Genomic DNA, 20,496 nt, shown 5'->3' with positions numbered 1-20,496 from the left:
GAGCTGCACATTTTAAATGAGGGCCAATGTGAATTTCGAACACAGAGTCTGGAATGAACCCAAGAATTTCGCTAGACGTTAAACACAATATTCCAACCGTCTCCTCCGTGAAAGGAATCTTATTAGTGATAGGATTGTGGGTCATAGTTTGTGGGCTAGGGTTGGGTTAGCAGCACATTTCATATTATATTCTTTAACAATGCTGTCGATCATTATAAGAACCAACTGTTAGCCTTAGCTTGTGAACATTTTTCGTTTTTGTGTCGATGAAATCAACCTTGGCATCATTCTCGGTGAAACTATTCCAGACCCTGGGGTATTGAATTTCAATAAAGACCAACTTCATACGGCGCTTGTAATATGAGTGGTTTAGCCAGTTTTTTCTGAATTGCCAAATCTTATTATTTGGATAAACTAATTGTGAGGCATTACTAGGCAGTCGTAACAAAAATCCGTTCTTATTCATAGCTCCAACACCTTTCACTAACAAAACACAATGACTAATATTACAAGACTGGTACAAGCGCTTTTTATCTTACATCAACTATGCTCTTTTCAGAGAGCCATGAATTGAATTTCTGCGGCCATCTTAACCATTTCACAAGTACAAGCTTTTTACATCCTGTTTTCTTTCGAGCCAGCACTTTCTCAATTTTTTACACTTTGTTTTTGTCTACAATTACAGACTGTAACTCGGCTTCGTAAAAGGTACCTGTCACCGGCTCCCCACTATTGTCTTTCAGTATATAAACAGGAGGAGTTCTACCTATACGTTTTTGATATTGTAAAAACTCATCTGTAACGTCTGTTCGTAACCCTTCGAAAACGCCTCTGTGCTTTGATATCCTAACGGTGTCCCCATCTGAAATTTAAACAGCACTGTTCCATGTGGTTTCAGTTTGTACAGGTGTTAAAGACAGTTTTCTCATTGTCTTTACATCACGGAGGACGGAGCCCATTTTTATTGACCTATGGTATGCAGAGTTGTAAGCAGCAACCATATCTTGTACTACCTCAATATAGCGGCGGAGTTAACAGCCGTTAAATATCTCCACATTCTGGTTTTGAAAGTCCTATTGAAACGGCTCAACAACACTTGCTTTTGTTTCGTTCGATGTGGAAAAAGTGATGAATATTATATTGTGTCATCAATTTTTGAAAAACCTTATTATAAAATTCTTTTCCAGAGTCTGTTTGAAGCTTCTGGGGTATGCGTCCTTGTTCCAATATTTCCTTAAAGGCACTTGTCACGCTAGGCCCGGTTTGTTTTTAAGACATATTACCCAGGCATATTTAGAAAACACATCAATACATGTCAATAAATACTGCACATTATCGTTTTCCGTTGAATATTCAGACATATCGACCAAATCAGCCTGAAATTGCTTATCGATACCATTAACAATCACTCTGTTTCTTGGGAAGTGTTTCAATGCAGGGGCGTGCAGTGTATATACATCCTGCCTCAGCAGAAACTTTTTAACCGTGTGGGGATAGTTGGAGACAAGCGGTACATTCTTTGTCGGAATCACGGAGCCTCTGTACACCTCCTAACCCTCCTGGGTTGGACGGAATCATAGTATATTTTGTGCATAACCTTCTCCATGATTCATTTAAAAACACAAGTAAACACATTAGAGTTATGTCATTCTTTTTATTTTTACAAAACACACTCACACAGCCCTACATACTGACAGTTATGAAGACAGTGAAACCTATTCTATCATAGATAGCATATTGGCTATCGGGATACATTGCTTTTACTGATTATGAATATATGCAGTTTTTGCGCAAATCCTGTAAGACATCGGTATACTGTTTTTTCTGCACATACAAACTCACGGTGTCTACAAGCATTGTATACATAGTAAGCAGGTGATAAACTTTCAGCATCTTAAAATTACGTGTAATGTTGGCTATAACATCACAAAATGTTTCCACTATGCTCTCACGTGTCATTAACATTGATAATAACATCTGCAACAGATCCTCCCAAGGAGGGTGCTATGTTGTCTTCTTACAATCACCATCAGTTTTTTTAACCTACTCACAACTGTACGATCTACATCAACACTCTTACATTGGTATTTTTCAACATCGTTCACTTTATTAGCAATGGCTTGATCTAAAATACCAGATAAATGCGTCACATTGGTATCGCTCACTGATATGGTTATACATTACACATAAACAATTCCCCATATTTTCACCCTGTTAGTTTTTTCTAGCATATAAATCTCTCCAATAGTCACCAATCTCTCTAATTTCGGCTATTTTGACAAGATCATTCCCTATCATAGAGTCATACATAGCACTGATTTTAGTCGTAACATCTTCAGACGTTTTCAATCGGTTACAAAACTGTTTGGATACTCCCCTGATTCTACCCTCATCAGCCGTGAGATGTTTCAAGGACAGAAAAACGTTGCACGACACCAATGAATTTATCAGTCAGTAGTCTTTTCATAAGCTGTTCAAAGTGGACAGTGTAGAAGTGTTCTGGTAGCCCCTGTAAACAGACATGCTGTTTCTGGCTTGGATGATTGATCTGACAGCCCAAACAAAGCTCTTCCAAATACTTGTAAAGAACTATGTTAAGAAGATGTAGAGAAGCTGTTTTAACGCTATCTATAAACAAAGACGACACCACACCATCAGTCTGATCAGGCGCCTCTGTGTCCGAACAATCAGCAACACCTCCCTGTTGTAATACAGCAGTTGTTGAGGGTATAGCTTGATATGCACATGTCTGAGGGGGAAGTGCCCCAAACAATAGAGATGGGGGCAGAGGAGGTGTAGGTGGGGGTGGCAGGAAGTGTTCCGGCGATAGAGGTGGCGATGATGACAATGATGAAACGGGTTGAGGAGATCCGGAAGCCGTTAGGGGTGCAAATAGACCAGGGGTGTTAGGCGTACCTGAGGGGGTTGAATGAAACCACTCCAGATCCTCTGGGAAGAAAAACACAACACATTACAATCACAGTAGCATGAAAAAAAGAAAGAAAAGCATTTTAACTATTTTGGCAAAATAATTAGCATATACAAATTAGACCCACCGTTTTGCTAGTCTTTGTGTCTGATGATTTTAGGTCTGTATAGGTTCCGTGGCATGGGCAGAGACTGTTGGTCAGTGTCCCCAAATATCAATCTTTTTCTTATGTTCTCATAAGAACTCCTTATTTTGTCTCTTCTGATGACATAGTCGATGGTGTCAAACTGTTTCTTCAAAATCTCCCAGTCACACCATTGTATAAAGAACACATTTTTAACCATTTGTTGTATTCCTCGTTAGATACAGGATACGGTTTTAACTTCCATTATTCATGACCACGGGTAGCAACTAACTTCTCCCTTTCACTGCATACGCTAAGGAAAATAAAATCCTCTGCAGGCCTAGTGAAACGGTCTGCTTCCCCGATAGATACTAGAGCCATCACGACTGTCCCATTGAGACACATACACCAGCTCAGGCAAGCCAGGATTATCAAGGTCCGAGAGACAACATCACGAAAAAGGCCCCAGTCTTTCCACAGAAATTGTACAGGCTGTTTTGGCTTGCTAGATAGTTCTACAGCAGCACTAGTGTAAACAGCTAATGTTACGTATCCTGCACTGTATTGAATTGAATAACGGTATCCATTGACACCGACATATTCCAGATCAGATGTACATGGCTCAGTCATGCTTGTAGGAAAGATCTCCGAACGGAATCGCTTCTTTCGAGGGGCCTGACTCAAACTGCATGTTGTTCCAGTATCAGTCTCACCGCACCCCCATAGCTCTTTTTGGCGGGTTAGTCGCATACCAAATGTAGTGGCTCCTGTTCTAGATGTCTCACCTTCTTCAACAAAAGATGATCCAGATTGTTGTCCAAATGTGGGGAAAGCCATGGCTGAAAAACGATTCCTCTTTGCTTTTTCCCCAAAAAAAGAATTAAAAAAGTGAAAACTCCAGAGTGCTTTGAGGAAGTCTGAGAAAACGAGGCAGCAAGCGAGCTAGCAGAACAGCTAAAAATGGTGGATAAAAAAAGTGAGCAGACAGCCTTGAAACAAGGGGTTTTAAACACCACAAACCCCACCCTGTAGGGCGTTTTTAAAATCAAACCAATAGCAAACCCATTCTTAACAGCTAACCATTGGTCTATCAGACGTATTAACACCTTTTTTACAAAAATGTAAATGATGCCTCACCCCTCGTAAACCATGACGACCGCGATACCGGACGTCATCACATCCGCTAGATGCGTCGCGGCTTCGTCGATTAGATGCACTAACATATTGGGCCACATAGATGGCCCTCGCGGAAGTGCCGGACGTTCGACCGCGACGTCATCACATCCGCTAGATGCGTGCGCAGCTTCGACGATTAGATGCACTAACATATTCGTCCACTAGATGGCGATCGCGAGTAACGACGTGCGGCCGCGACGTCATCACGCACGCTCATATCATCAGTTGGCATGGCAGGTTTGCGCGTGCGTGTGATGACGTCACACATGCACGCGCGAAACCGCCATCCTTATACTACTGCCAGCTTTACTGCGCAGCCTCCAACTGAGAGAGACCGCGTAAATGTGACGTGAGCAACGTGTCTGAAAGTTGTAAGTGTTCTGGTAGCTGTGCCAAGAGAAATCTCAATCATTCCCAATCTTACAGAGACGGAGAGTGTAGGTATATGTAAGGAGATAACATAGGCACAGGCTAATTATTTCTAACTAACATGCTAGTTAACATTAGTAATTAAACCTAAACAGCTAACGTAAGTCGAAACTGCCGGCGAGCTTCTCCTGTACTATACGGTAATTCCTCTACTGTGGGACAGTAAGTCACTTGGTTATGACACAATCGTTAGCCTATTTTTATAAAAACGTCTGCTACGGAGCCATAACGTGAGATACAAGGTAATGGAGCCTTTTATACATTGTTGTGTTTCTTTAGAACTAAACAATGGACAAATCGAGTCTTTAAACGCTTCGGATGTAAAGTTATTCTCAGTCAAGTGACGTAAAAAAAAAATGGCGGTCAGCGGAATGCTAACAGGAGGTGATGGCCAGTTAGCAACAAAATGGCGCCATGATGGCTTGAGTTCTGAAGCGAAGCTTACCCCCTTGGATCCAATGAGCGAGATACAGGAAATATCCGGATGTGTTTGAAATGAGCCAGTGAGAGAAGAGGGTGTAGCGCTAATTTGCGTCATAAAAAGGGTTTCTTCCCCGCTTGAAACAGAGAAAGATAGGCTTTTCATTCTACACACAGCATGAATGTAAGTTTGAGTAACACTGATGCGTTTGAAATGAGCCAATACAACTCTCATGCAACTATGAGAGCAGAACGTGTGTAAGGCAGGGTCTGTAAAATAGGAATGTGTAAGGCTCCTCTTACAACAGGCCAAGGAAGTAGCGTTAATAAGCGTGAATGGGCCTAAGGCCAAAGGTCAATGCATTTCTACCCACACACACACACAGAGCCACAGTTCATGTTGTCAGTACATGTTGATCGTATGTCTGTGCATGCTTAGCTCTAGTCCATATGTCTGGCCCTCCTGCGTCCTCCGCTGCTCCGTACTCATCAGGCTGTGCCTGCTTCGTTCTGTCCCGGGGATCGGTGTTCACTCCCCTTTTCCCAACACACTTTTTCCCCGCCTCTTTTTCCCATGCCCACACGCAAGCCTCTACAGGGAAATGCGTTTTCAATTCAAATAAGCAAACCAGTGAGAAGTAAAAAAAACAAAAAAGGTACCATAAATATGGTATTTTTCAACAGATCACACAAAATCACAAATGGCATTTGAACACATAACATTCATTGTGACTACTTTCTTTGAATTTTGACTGATTTATTCAACTTAGTCACACATATTTTTTTGTTTACGGTCAAAATGACCGCCATATACAAAAAAGAGTATAATATTCATCCATACACACAATCCTACAACTTTCCTGTGCTTGTGTGCGCCATTATACACATGAAACACACGCGCACAAACAGATACACAGTTCATGTTGTCAGTACATGTTGTCATGTTGCCGCTTGTGCATGTGAACCACTAATGTTAGCACACACATGCATATGAATTTTAATTTGTGAATACAAAACTTATTTTGTATCATTTAAATGTAACCACATTGACTTAAAAGATTGTTTGTGTTTAATGTGGTGAAAGATGCAAACAAAAATTACAAAAATTAAAAACAAAAAAGTGTGCTTGTAACATTTTTTGTATTAATACAGCTTTTAAAAATTATTTTTAATTCTCCTCGATGTGCACGGTAGTTGTAAGAAAAGATTCAACTTGCAACCTGACCCAAATATGTTTCTTTGTAAACGCCAGCGTTAAAGTAAGTAGTTCTAACTTGAAGTTGCGTTGTAATTCAGAATTAACACATTGTTGCCAAAATGTAAGTCTTACAGGCAAGATATGGTATGTTCAACATGAATTTGTGAATACAAAACTTATTTTGTATCATTTTAATGTAACTAGCATATTTGACTTTAAAAAAATGTGTTTGGGGGGGAAAAAGGGGAATTTTTTTTTTTTTTTTTTTACCACGCCAAGAACGGCTTCCATACCACACCTCTTTTCCAGAAGTTTCCAAACTACGGCCCCGTTCAGAATTTTCCTAACCACACCCCCTTACAATAGTATAAAGACTGAAGCAGACAGCGACAGAACATGCCACAGATGCGTTTGAAATGAGGGACTGAGTAAGAATTAAATCAAGTATCTTTACACTATTTGGAGCAGAACGTGTGTAAGGAACCACAGAGAGAGAAAAAAAGAGAGAGAAAGAGAGAGAGAGAGAGAGAGAGAGAGAGAGAGAAAAAAAAAAAAAGGGTTTCCCGTTTTACTTTATGAAAGACACACATGTCCAAACAAGCATCCACCGTCTAACAATCTTGAATGTGGCCTCACACAGAGTATCTTACCATGGAAAGTCTTACCCGAAAAAGACTCCGCTACATAGAGGCCAGTAACATGGCCATAGTGAACTACGTGGCCGATGTTCTGTTGCACCACGAGATGATATCAGGTGAAGAGTTGGAGTACATCCAGGCTATGAGAGGCACTCGGGACAGGGCTAGGGCCTCGATGACCATGCAAGGAAGAAGAAGCGCACGGTGTTTGTAAGATGTTTATGGAAACCTGGGAAGGACCAACAAACGACGTCTTCGTGTGGCTCGTCCGCAGCACCGAGGTGTCCGGAGAGAGAATACCGCCATCTTGGGCCGATCTGCGCACTGAGGATTTTGTGGGACTCAAGTATTTCCTGCGGCCGACATCAAGTGTTTGGTCGAAGCCCCATTGCTCGAGCGCTATGGACGCCGTATTGACGTTGGACTCAGAACCCAGATAGCAGACGCATCGCCCGGCGCTTACGAGTAAAGCCCCGCGCGGTCTTGATCATCCTGCTGAAGCGCATACACCGTAATGACCTGGTGGAAAGGATCCCTAGCGGCACCCGTGGACGGTGGCCAAACGTCAAATCAGCCACGACCCTTTACCTTTGCTGAATATCGCTATCCAAGGAAATGCAGCTGATGTCAGGGAGAATGTGTGCCATACACTCGGGGACCTCGACGCTGACACCATGAAAAGATTCATATGGACCCTGCATCTCCCAAGCAGCAAGTCTGAATGTGTCACGAGTGTCAGTGACCTTGTAAAAGCATCCACAGAGCATGTAAATCATGACACGTTCATATACGTGGAAACCGTACATGCATCGCTGTGTAAGGTTGGGAGAAATGACTTAGCCCAAAGGTTGGAGATGCACATAGCTAGGCTCGGTGTCTGAACCTCGTGGCTGCTTGCGTTCGCCCGGTGTTCCTCCCCTTTCCCCAACACCCCTTTTCCCTTTTCCCATGCTCCAACACTCTATACCATATAATAGCGTTTCGAATTCAAATAAGCGAACCAGTGAGAAATCAAAGACGCGTGTGCATCACGCAGCGGTGCCTCTAGCGGCCGAATCTGGGAGCGCATCTCGCAGTCGTGATGACGTCGCGGCCATACTGCGTAGGGTGGGGTTACCTCTCCTGACGTGATGATGTATTTACATTTGTAAAGGTGTTAAAAATGCCTGATAGACCAATGGTTAGCTTGTAAATGTGAGGGCTATTGTTGTGGGTGTTAAATCGTCATGCAGGGCGTGGCTTGTAGGATTTAAAAGTCTTGGTTTCATGCTGGCTGCTCACTTTTTACCTGCAGTTTTTAACTAGTCTGTTAGCTAGCTCGTTTTTTTCTCACCCTTCAACAAAACCAGCTGTAGATTTTCTTTTTTAATTCTTTTGGTGAAAACAAGAGGAATCGTTTTTCAGCCATGTCTATCCACACATTTGGACAACAATCAGGATCATCTGATGTTGAAGAAGGTGAGACAGCTAGAGTAGGACCCACTACATTTGCTCCGTACACTAACCCCCGAAAAGAGTTATGGGGAGGTGGAGAGACTGGAACACTATTTGGCTTGCGACAGGCCCCTCGAAAAGAGGCAACAGACGACGGCGATGCTAATACTGGAACAACATGCGGTTTGAGCCAGGCTCCCAGAAAGAAGCGATTCCGTCCAGAGATCTTTCCTACAAGCATGACTGAATTGTGTACATCTGATCTAGAATATGTCGGTGTCAATGGATACAGATATTCAATTCGATACAGTGCAGGATACGTGACATTAGCTGTTGCTGATACGTGACATTAGCTGTTGCTGTCGAACTATCTAGCAAAGCCAAAACAGCCTGTACAATCTCTGTGAAAGACTGGAGCCTTTTTCGTGAGGTTGTCTGCCCAGACCTTGACAATCCTGGCTTACCTGAGCTAGTGTATGTGTGTCAATGGGACAGTAGCATTGGCGCCAGTATCTATCGTGTGGAAGCAGACCGTTTCACTAGACCTACAGAGGATTTTATTTTCCTTAGCGTATGCAGCGAAAGGGAGAAGTTAGTTGCAGCCCGGGGTCCTGAAGAATGGAAGTTAAAACCATACCCTGTTTCTAACGAGGAATACAACAAATGGTTTAAAAACGTCTTCTTTATACAATGGTGTGACTGGGAGATTTTGAAGAAACAGTTTGATACCATTGACTATGTCTTCAGAAGAGACAAAATAAGGAGTTCTTATGAAAACATGAGAAAAAGATTGATATTTGGGGATGCTGACCAACAGTCTCTGCCCCTGCCACGGACCCTCTATAGACCTAAAATCGTGAGACACAAAGACTAGCAAAACGGTGGGTCTAATTTTTATGTGCTAATTATTTGCCAAAATCTTTTAACGTTGACGTTTTACAAAGAAAGAAATTTTGGGGCAACGTTAAAAGTAAGTAGTACTACTTTTGCATTTTCTCTGGTCTTATGTTATCTGCATTTCAACCTGAGCTCAGAGCTTCGTACTATGGATTTTACTTATTATTTACAAACATTACCAGTGTTAAAAAAACAAAATGCTTGTGACATTTTTGTATTAATACAGCTTTTAAAATGATATTGTATTCTCCTTGACGTACACAATATGTATAAAAATGTAAGATGAGATTCAACTTTGCACCCTACCCTGTTTTTTTTTTTTGTTTTTTTTGTAAAACACCAACGTTAAAAGTAAGTAGTACTATCTTGAAGTATTTAATAGTAAGTAATACTACCCTGGTCTCATGTTATCTGCATTTCAACCTGAGCTCAATTATCATAATCATTACTTATACAAAATATATACATACACAAATGAATGCAACTGACAACTTGGTCAATATAATATGAATATCATAATATTTGATGGCCTGTTCAGAGAATGACCGACACATTATATATCACTTAAGAGCAGAAACTAAGAATTTAAGACCACAACTATTTATCCTCTAAACATATCACTGAAAAGACCCTGAAGGGTGTTGAAATGGCCACTATGATTACATCAAAACTCTGACTCAAACAAGGTTCTTGTTATTTACTAAAAAAGAGAGGATTTAAGAAAACTATGAGATTGTTAAAAAATTTAAAAAAAATAAAAATAGGGAGCTTGTCCCTCCAAGCGAACTGCTATTTTATTTTTGAATTGATATATCCAAATGTGATATTGTTCGACTTTGTAATTCTATTATTGGTATACAATGTTCTGTTAATTTTGTTTTGTTTGTTAGATTATTTTAATTGTCTTTTTTTCTATCTACAACATCTATCAATGTTGGAAGATCTCTCTTGGAGTAGACTAGTTTCTACCTTTAACAGAGCAAGGGCCTCTAGCTTGCAGTTGTCAGCTAAGGTCAAACTCTGCTCTGCAACTTATACACACTTAACACACTCTACACACACTCACACACACACACACACACACACACACACACCCACACACACACACCACACACACATTTATATGTTTTATGAGGACCAACTTTATAACCATCACTTTTGTGGGTGGGGCCACCCTTTCTAAAGGTGCTAGACGTTATGAAAAAAATCAGGTATACTCACCATAGCTTTGTTAGCTTATACCTTCAAACATCTGAATTGATAAAGTAATGTGCTTCCCCATCCTATATGGGGACTTGTAAAAACTGAGTTAACATGGTTGGTTGGACCTCATTTGCATGTTATTTACATAATTCACACAAATTCCATCGTGATTACTGGGGACTTTGCAACAAATAAATTAAATAAAGGTTTAATTTACAGATTTAATCCATGTAGAATGAAAACATGCAAAAAAAGTACAAAAAAATTAATTTTTAATAACAAAATTTGTAAATTCATCTTAGCTTAGTCGTTTATAGATATAGCATATATGTGGAGCATAATTGAAAAGGTGAGCGATTAAAACCATCACTTTTGCATATCACACATCTTAACATAGCAAAACATATGATTATACAGTTGAAACCAGATATTTACATACACTTCAGAAAACTTATCAGTAAACTTTTATTTCTTTACTGTCATACATGAAATCAGAGTAAACTTTTTCTGTTTTAGATCTCCATTTGAGTTAATTGGTGGCACGCCTGTGGATGCATATAAAGGCACACCTCTTTCTTTGACATCATGGGAAAATCAAGAGAAATCAACCAAGACATCAGGAAAATGATTGTGGACCTCTACAAGTGTGGCTCATCCTTAGGTACAATTTCCAGATGCCTGAAGGTCCCACGTTCATCTGTTCAGACAATAATACGCAAGTATAAAAAACATGGGAATGTACAACCATCATACCGCTCAGGAAGGAGACGGATTCTGAATCCCAGAGAGGAACGTTTTTTTGGTGTGAAATGCAGAGATGGGAAGTAACGAAGTACAAATACTTCGTTACTGTACTTAAGTAGATTTTTCGGATATTTCTACTTTACTTTACTATTTTTTTTTGTGGCGACTTTTTACTTTTACTTCTTACATTTTAACACGAATATCGGTACTTTCTACTCCTTACATTTTAAAAATTGGCTCGTTACTTTAGTTTTGTACAAAAGGTCGTAATGTCGGAGAATACGCGGACACGCCCCCCACACCGCTGAGCGGCGCGGCGCCACACAGAAAAAAGTGAGAAAAAGAAAAAGAGACTGCTGTCCGAGGGATAATCAGTTGAGATCGTGTGTGTGGGCCCTTTGAGAACTGTAAGTCGTATAACTTATGTTGTCAGTTCATGTAAGCCTGTTGTTGTATTGGTCTATAGTTCATGTACAGTTAAAGTAGGTTAGCTAGTGATTTAGTTGTTTGTGTTCTTCACCTGTTAGCTAGGTTTCACGTTGCTTGTAAAGCATCAAAAGAGAGAAGTTGTCTCTGTCTGTGTTTTACAGACACACCTGGGGGGGGGGGGCGAAGTTTGAAACTTAAATACGGTCCTAATCTAGTCCTCACTAACAAGTTTAAAATAATTTCGCTGGAGTTACCGTTATTATTTTTCACGTGATCAATACCGAATTCAATCTAATTGGATGGGAATATACTGTAGGCTACGTTGCATGTAACGCACCACTACAAGACGACTCGACAGATTCGGCCGCATTCATTTGCGGCAAATAATTGCAGCTTGATGGTGGTAACGTTAGCACTAGTAGTATGGACGGCGACATGATTGAAAATGAAGAAAACAGAGATCCAAGAGATTAGGCAGACAAGCAGCAAGACATTCCTAATCATCCCTGGCCTTATCTGAGAGAGATGTTTGAGATAGGCTAGGAGGCATCAAGTATGACTCCTGGCCAATGTGCTGTGTAACTCTAAAAGTATGGGGAACTTCTTAATTAATCTATGTTTAGTAATTCATATTGTATCCTTTATTTTCTTTCTATATTTGAGCACACACACATGCATGTAGATTCCTAAATGTTAAGGGGACGATTAAAAAAGAGAAACTGGATCTGTGAATTCTCACAGAATCACAATTGAATTCATATCTAGCTACTCAGTCAGAATCTTATTAAGCTGGAGTCCCAGTCTCTGTCACAATAATCATATATGTGATGTTTGGCAGACATCCATTTAAAATGTAGACAATGGAATATAAAGAGCCTGGTTTTTATGTCCACTGAAGTTTCTCATCTTGCACTCTAGTAACGTGTGGTCCAGGTAGCTTTGCATAAAAAATGGTTGTCATTCGCAAGGCTACTTTGACTTTTATACTTTAAGTACATTTCAAAGCCTGTACTTTGTTACTTTTACTTAAGTAAAGAAGTTAAATCAGTACTTCTACTTTTACCAGAGTATTTTTTAACACAAGTATCTGTACTTCTACTTAAGTACGGGAAGTGAGTACTTTTGCCATCTCTGGTGAAATGTGTAAATCAATCCCAGGACAACAGCAAAAGACCTTGTGAAGATGCTAGCTGAAACTGGTAAGACAGTGTCCACAGTAAAACAAGTCCTGTACCACCATGAGCTAAAAGGTTACTCTGGGAGAAGAAAGCCATCACTTCAAAACCACCATAAAAAAGCCAGACATGTGGACAAAAATCTTAATTTCTGGAGACATGTCCTGTGGTGTCTGACAAAACAAAGATTGAACTGTTCGCGCCATAATGATAAACGGTATATTTGGAAGAAAAGAGTGCCAAGGGGGCTTTGAAGCCTCAGAACACCATCCCAACTGTGAAGTATGGGGGTGGTAGTATAATGTTATGGGGCTGCTTTGCTGCAGAAGGGACTGGTGCACTTCACAAAATAGATGGCCTCATGAGAAAAGAAAATGTTGTGGATATATCGAAGCAACATCTGAAGACATCGGCCAGGAAGTTAAAGCTTGGGCACAAATGGGTCTTCCAAATGGACAATGACCCCAAGCATACCTCCAAATTAGTTACAAAGTGGCTTAAAGACAACAAAGTCAAGGTATTGGAGTGGCCATCACAAAGCCCTGATCTCAATCCCATAGAACATTTGTGGGCGGCACTGAAAAGGCGAGTGCGAGCAAGAAGGCCTACAAACCTGACCCAGTTACACCAGTTCTGTCAAGAGGAGTGGGCCAAAATTCCAGCAAACTATTGTAGAAAGCTTGTGGAAGGATACCCAAAACGTTTGGCCCAAGTGAAACAGGCAATCCTACCAAATACTAAGAAAGTGTTCCGGCGTTGGAGGTGTCGATGATGATGATGAAAAGGGATTTAGGAGAGCCGGTTGCCGTCAGTGGTGCAAATAAATACGGGTGTTAGGGCGGTGTCGGGGGACGGGATGACACCACTCCAGATCCTCTGGGAAGAAAAAAAAAAAAAATCACACATTACAATCACAGTCGCAATAAAAAAAAAAAAAGCATTTTAACTATTTTGGCAAATAATTAGCACATAAAAATTAGACCCACCGTTTTGCTAGTCTTTGTGTCTCACGATTTTAGGTCTATAGAGGGTCCGTGGCAGGGGCAGAGACTGTTGGTCAGCATCCCCAAATATCAATCTTTTTCTCATGTTTTCATAAGAACTCCTTATTTTGTCTCTTCTGAAGACATAGTCAATGGTATCAAACTGTTTCTTCAAAATCTCCCAGTCACACCATTGTATAAAGAAGACGTTTTTAAACCATTTGTTGTATTCCTCGTTAGAAACAGGGTATGGTTTTAACTTCCATTCTTCAGGACCCCGGGCTGCAACTAACTTCTCCCTTTCGCTGCATATGCTAAGGAAAATAAAATCCTCTGTAGGTCTAGTGAAACGGTCTGCTTCCACACGATAGATACTGGCGCCAATGCTACTGTCCCATTGACACACATACACTAGCTCAGGTAAGCCAGGATTGTCAAGGTCTGGGCAGACAACCTCACGAAAAAGGCTCCAGTCTTTCACAGAGATTGTACAGGCTGTTTTGGCTTTGCTAGATAGTTCGACAGCAACAGCTAATGTCACTTATCAGCAACAGCTAATGTCACGTATTCCTGCACTGTATCGAATTGAATATCTGTATCCATTGACACCGACATATTCTAGATCAGATGTACACGATTCAGTCATGCTTGTAGGAAAGATCTCTGGACGGAATCGCTTCTTTCTGGGAGCCTGGCTCAAACCGCATGTTGTTCCAGTATTAGCATCGGCCGCCTGTCTATGCCTCTTTTCGAGGGGCCTGCCGCAAGCCAAATAGTGTTCCAGTCTCTCCACCTCCCCATAACTCTTTCGGGGTTAGTGTACAGAGCAAATGTAGTGGGTCCTACTCTAGCTGTCTCACCTTCTTCAACATCAGATGATCCTGATTGTTGTCCAAATGTGTGGATAGACATGGCTGAAAAACGATTCCTCTTGTTTTCACCAAAAGAATTAAAAAAGAAAATCCACAGCTGGTTTTGTTGAAGGGTGAGAAAAAAACGAGCTAGCTAACAGACTAGTTAAAAACTGCAGGTAAAAAGTGAGCAGCCAGCATGAAACCAAGACTTTTAAATCCTACAAGCCACGCCCTGCATGACGATTTAACACCCACAACAATAGCCCTCACATTTACAAGCTAACCATTGGTCTATCAGGCGTTTTTAACACCTTTACAAATGTAAATACATCATCACGTCAGGAGAGGTAACCCCACCCTACGCAGTATGGCCGCGACGTCATCACGACTGCGAGATGCGCTCCCAGATTCGGCCGCTAGAGGCACCGCTGCGTGATGCACACGCGTCTTTGATTTCTCACTGGTTCGCTTATTTGAATTGAAAACGCTATTACTGGTATAGAGTGTTGGAGCATGGGAAAAAGGGGTGTGTTGGGAAAAGGGGAGTGAACACCGGGCCAGAACGAAGCAGGCCACGAGGTTCAGACACCGAGCCTAGCTATGTGCATCTCCAACCTTTGGGCTAAGTCATTTCTCCCAACCTTACACAGCGATGCATGTACGGTTTCCACGTATATGAACGTGTCATGATTTACATGCTCTGTGGATGCTTTTACAAGGTCACTGACACTCGTGACACATTCAGACTTGCTGCTTGGGAGATGCAGGGTCCATATGAGCGCCGGGTGATTGCGTCTGCTATCTGGGTTCTATGAGTCAGACGATCCATAACGGCTCGAGCAATGGGGCTTCGACCAAAAACTTGTATGTCGCGCAGGAAATACTTGAGTCCCACAAAATCCTCCGTGCCGAGATCGTCCAAGATGGCGAGTATCTCTCCGGACACCTCGGGTGCTGCGGACGAGCCACAGAAGACGTTGTGGTTGTCGTTGTCCTCCCAGGTTTCCATAAACGTCTTACAAACACCGCGTTGCCCTTCTTCCTTGCATGGTCGATCGAGGCCCTAGCCCTGTCCCGAGTGCCTCTCATAGCCTGGATGTACTCCAACTCTTCACCTGATATCATCTCGTGGTGCAACAGAACATCGGCCACGTCGTTCACTATGGCCATGTTACTGGCCTCTATGTAGCGGAGTCTTTTTCGGGTAAGACTTTCCATGGTAAGATACTCTGTGTGAGGCCACATTCAAGATTGTTAGACGGTGGATGCTTGTTTGGACATGTGTGTCTTTCATAAAGTAAAACGGGAAACCCTCTCTCTCTCTCTCTCTTTTTTTTTTTTCTCTCTGTGGTTCCTATTACACGCTTCTGTTCCAAATAGTGTAAAGATACTTGATTTAATTCTTACTCAGTCCCTCATTTCAAACGCATCTGTGGCATGTTCTGTCGCTGTCTGCTTCAGTCTTTATACTATTGTAAGGGGGGTGTGGTTAGGAAAATTCTGGAACGGGCCGTAGTTTGGAAACTTCTGGAAAAGAGGTGTGGTATGGAAGCGTTCTGGGCATGGTAAAAAAAAAAAAAAACAATTGACCTCTTTCACCACATTAAACACATTTTTTTTAAAGTCAAATATGCTAGTTACATTAAAATGATACAAAATAAGTTTTGTATTCACAAATTCATGTTGAACATACCATATCTTGCCTGTAAGACTTACATTTTGGCAACAATGTGTTAATTCTGAATTACAACGCAACTTCAAGTTAGAACTACTTACTTTTAACGCTGGCGTTTTACAAAGAAACATATTTGGGTCAGGTTGCAAGTTGAATCTTTTCTTACAACTACTGCGTACATCGAGGAGAATTAAATATAATTTTAAAAGCTGTATTAATACAAAAAAATGTTACAAGCACACTTTTTGTTTTTTAATTTTTGTAATTTTTGTTTGCATCTTTCACCACATTAAACACAAACAATCTTTTAAGTCAATGTGGTTACATTTAAATGATACAAAATAAGTTTTGTATTCACAAATTAAAATTCATATGCATGTGTGTGCTAACATTAGTGGTTCACATGCACAAGCGGCAACATGACAACATTTACTGACAACATGAACTGTGTCTGTTTGTGTGCGTGTGTTTCATGTGTATAATGGCACACAAGCACAGGAAAGTTGTAGGATTGTGTGTATGGATGAATATTATACTCTTTTTTGTCTATGGCGGTCATTTTGACCGTAAACAAAAAATAAGTGTGACTAAGTTGAATAAATCAGTCAAAATTCAAAGAAAGTAGTCACAATGAATGTTGTGTTCAAATGCCATTTGTGATTTTGTGTGATCTGTTGAAAAATACCATATTTATGGTACAGTTTTTTTTGTTTGTTTTTTTTACTTCTCACTGGTTCGCTTATTTGAATTGAAAACGCAATTTCCGGTAGAGGGTTGCTGTGGGCATGGGAAAAAAGAGGCGAGGGAAAAAGGGGTGTGTTGGGAAAAGGGGAGTGAACACCGATCCCGGGACAGAACGGCGCAGGCACAGCCTGATGAGTACGGAGCAGCGGAGGACGCAGGAGGGGCCGACATATGGACTAGAGCTAAGCATGCACAGACATACGATCAACATGTACTGACAACATGAACTGTGGCTTTGTGTGTGTGTGTGTGTGTGTGTGTGTGTGTGTGTGTGTGTGTGTGTGTGTGTGTGTGTGTGTGTGTGTGTGTGTGTGTGTGTGTGTGGGTAGAAATGCATTGATCTTTGGCCTTAGGCCCATTCACGCTTATTAACCCTACTTCCTTGGCCTGTTGTAAGAGGAGCCTTACACATTCCTATTTTACAGACCCTGCCTTACACACGTTCTGCTCTCACAGTTGCATGAGAGTTGTATTGGCTCATTTCAAACGCATCAGTGTTACTCAAACTTACATTCATGCTGTGTGTAGAATGAAAAGCCTATCTTTCTCTGTTTCAAGCGGGGAAGAAACCCTTTTTATGACGGAAATTAGCGCTACACCCCTCTTCTCTCACTGGCTCATTTGAAACACATCCGGATATTTCCTGTATCTCGCTCATTGGATCATTTAAATGAAGCATCTTTCTACTTCCTGTGTCTCCCTCATTGCATCACTTAACACACGTCATTTCCGGGACACGCCTTCCTTCTAGAAGCTTCCGGAACAGTCCAGTCACACACATCTGGAAGGCATCAATCACTTTTTGACAGGTCGTGACCTCTTGACCCCCCAGGTCAAGAGGTCATCCATCAAAATCCACATTCCTAAGTGACAGAATCCTCTGGTCTTTATCTCTTACTTGTATGACACTCTATCTGACATGATTTCTGTTGAGCAACCAACGATTGTTGTTATGCACTGGGCTAATGTTTGCAGGTTTTAATTTGCAGGTAGTTAACGTTACAGTTATGGTGATGTAACTTTGGCTATGTTCACTGCATATTCCACAAATGAACGTGCCATAACGGACATGCAATACTAACATTACATTATCACACCAAGTACTCTCAGTCACTTAGCCTGTGAATTCCTAGCTAGAAGTTACTAGCGTAAACAAATAGGCGCTAACATGAACTGCAGGTTACTTCAGTTGGCTTACTTGAAACTTAGTTCATGTGACTCGAGAGCTCAGACTCGCCCATTGTGAAAAGCTGTACGTCTTTTTTTGCAGACGTTACAAGAGGCAACTCGTAGGGTTTGTCCCCGTTTAATCCATAATTTGTATTTTTTTATCTTCCAGCCAACGTTCATTGAAACGACAACCTGCCGGCAGCAATATTACGAATCCCACTATGGCCACGCCAAGACCCGCCCTTCAATAGCATTTATTGGCCAGGTGTCCACGATGCTTATGCAAGGTAGCGTAACCATCGGTGACAATCGGCGATCCTAACCTTAACCACTCGAGGTGAAATGCCTTACCCCAATCAATCGAGCTGCTTCCTAGGGCGGGTCTTGGCGGGGGACAGATCGCAGTCACACAGAGAGCAGGTTTAATTTTAGGCTCTCCAACATTTTGTTTCTCCATTTAATAAACAAACTATTCAGTAAGTTAGGTATTTGTTGTGAAAGAAATAGTTAAAATTTCAAGCATTTTCAAGCATTTTATCCAAAATTCAAGCACTTTTCAAACATTGAAAACACAACATCAAAATTCAAGCATTTTCAAGGATTTCAAGCACCCGTACGAACCCTGAACTATAATATATTTACAGTTTGAATTTCGTCACGCCACTTATATAACAGCTACCCTAAGGTCTTACAAAGTGAACGCTTGTGTCCGATTTCAATTTAATGCATTTTTGTGAATTTGAGTTAGCCGCAAACCGGACTAGAGGCGGCTGCTGCTGAAGAGCTACAAGAAAAAGTTTGATACATGAACGGTGATTTGCAGACAACAACGGTGTTTTGCACGGTCGCTAGCATCTTGCAGTGCTCCTAACTACCTTAACGTTAGCTTACTTACCGGCCTCGTCGTCTTCATTTGTTTTTTTGAGGAAAAATGTGCTCAGCTTAGAACATTTGGCCGCGTCAGTTTCCAAAGGTTTCTTCTTTTTTATTCTGGCCTTTTCAGCGCTGCCTTTGTGCTTCCTGTTATCCATTTTTAAGTCGAAAGATAATCACGTCATCATTATCCTGCAGGCTGCACTCTGCGAGAAAATATTAAATAAGAAAAGAGTGGGACTGCGGTAAAATAATAAATAAAAAAGTGGGGCTGCTGTGAGTGCAGGCAGCCTAGGGACAGCATCCATATTTCAACCCAGTGCCATGACAACAACGGCCCTCGCGGCCAAAAAAAAACGACCGGCCCACGAATTTTCCTGGTGCTCCCGATTAGCCAATCCGGGCCTGAAAGATACAAATGCTATGTTGTTGAGTTGTTTTTGTGTCAAGTTTGTTTCTTCATCTGGTACACCAAATATGGCAATCATAGCGCATGGTTCTAAAGTCGCCCCAAGCACTTCAGACAATACATCACATATACTTTACCAGTATCCTGCTAGTGTATGGATATCTTAGCTCTACACCAGTGTAGGCGATGAACAACCTTGAATTGAATTAGACCCAGTCTTGCACAGGAAGTGCTGCTGTTCACTCTTGTTAGAGCTTTAGTTCATACGTCTTCTGAAATTTCAGTTCCGAGTTCCTTTTCCTACGCAGTTTTGATCTTGTCTATCTTATCATCAAGTAACATAATCATTGAATAGGAATGTGCTGTGAAACCTTTCAACCAAGAAGGAACTTCCAAAAGTGAGTCCACTAGGGACTTTTCCGGGAGAGTAGGAAATTGTGAGCTACAGCTCTTAGTGACTGGTGAGCTTGAAAGTAACGAAATAAGTCAGTTTGTTGAAGGTCATACTTGGAACTCAAGTCATTGAAACTAGAAAATATGCCATTCCTGTAAAGATCACTAAATCTTTGGATTCCTTTCCTATGCCATCCTGCAAAGGCCTGGTCTAATTTGGCTGGTAAAAACGTAGGATTGTTACATAGCGGGCTTTGAATCAAAAGTGTTCCCCTCGTGTTAGTATGCCCTCTAAACCGAGTCCATATTCTGAGAGTGGAGATGACCACTGGGTTAGATGTAAACTGCAAAATCTTGACAGGAAAGCTAGATGTATGACGCATGTACAGAGGTCGACATGCATGACCTGCACTCCAACTCGCACCAGTCTGTATCTGGAGGTTGCACCCAATATGTTATTTTGTGGATGTTTTCTGCCCAGTAATAGCTCCTAAAATTAGGGAGGGCCAATCTACCTACTCTTGGTCGCTGGAGTAAGTCTTTACCTATCATAGGAGTCTTACCGTTCCATATGAATCTTGAAATTAATTTATCTATCT

This window comes from Perca fluviatilis, chromosome 23 (genome assembly GCF_010015445.1).
Source record: "Perca fluviatilis chromosome 23, GENO_Pfluv_1.0, whole genome shotgun sequence".
Lineage (NCBI taxonomy): Eukaryota > Metazoa > Chordata > Actinopteri > Perciformes > Percidae > Perca > Perca fluviatilis.
This window is presented reverse-complemented; position numbering follows the sequence as displayed.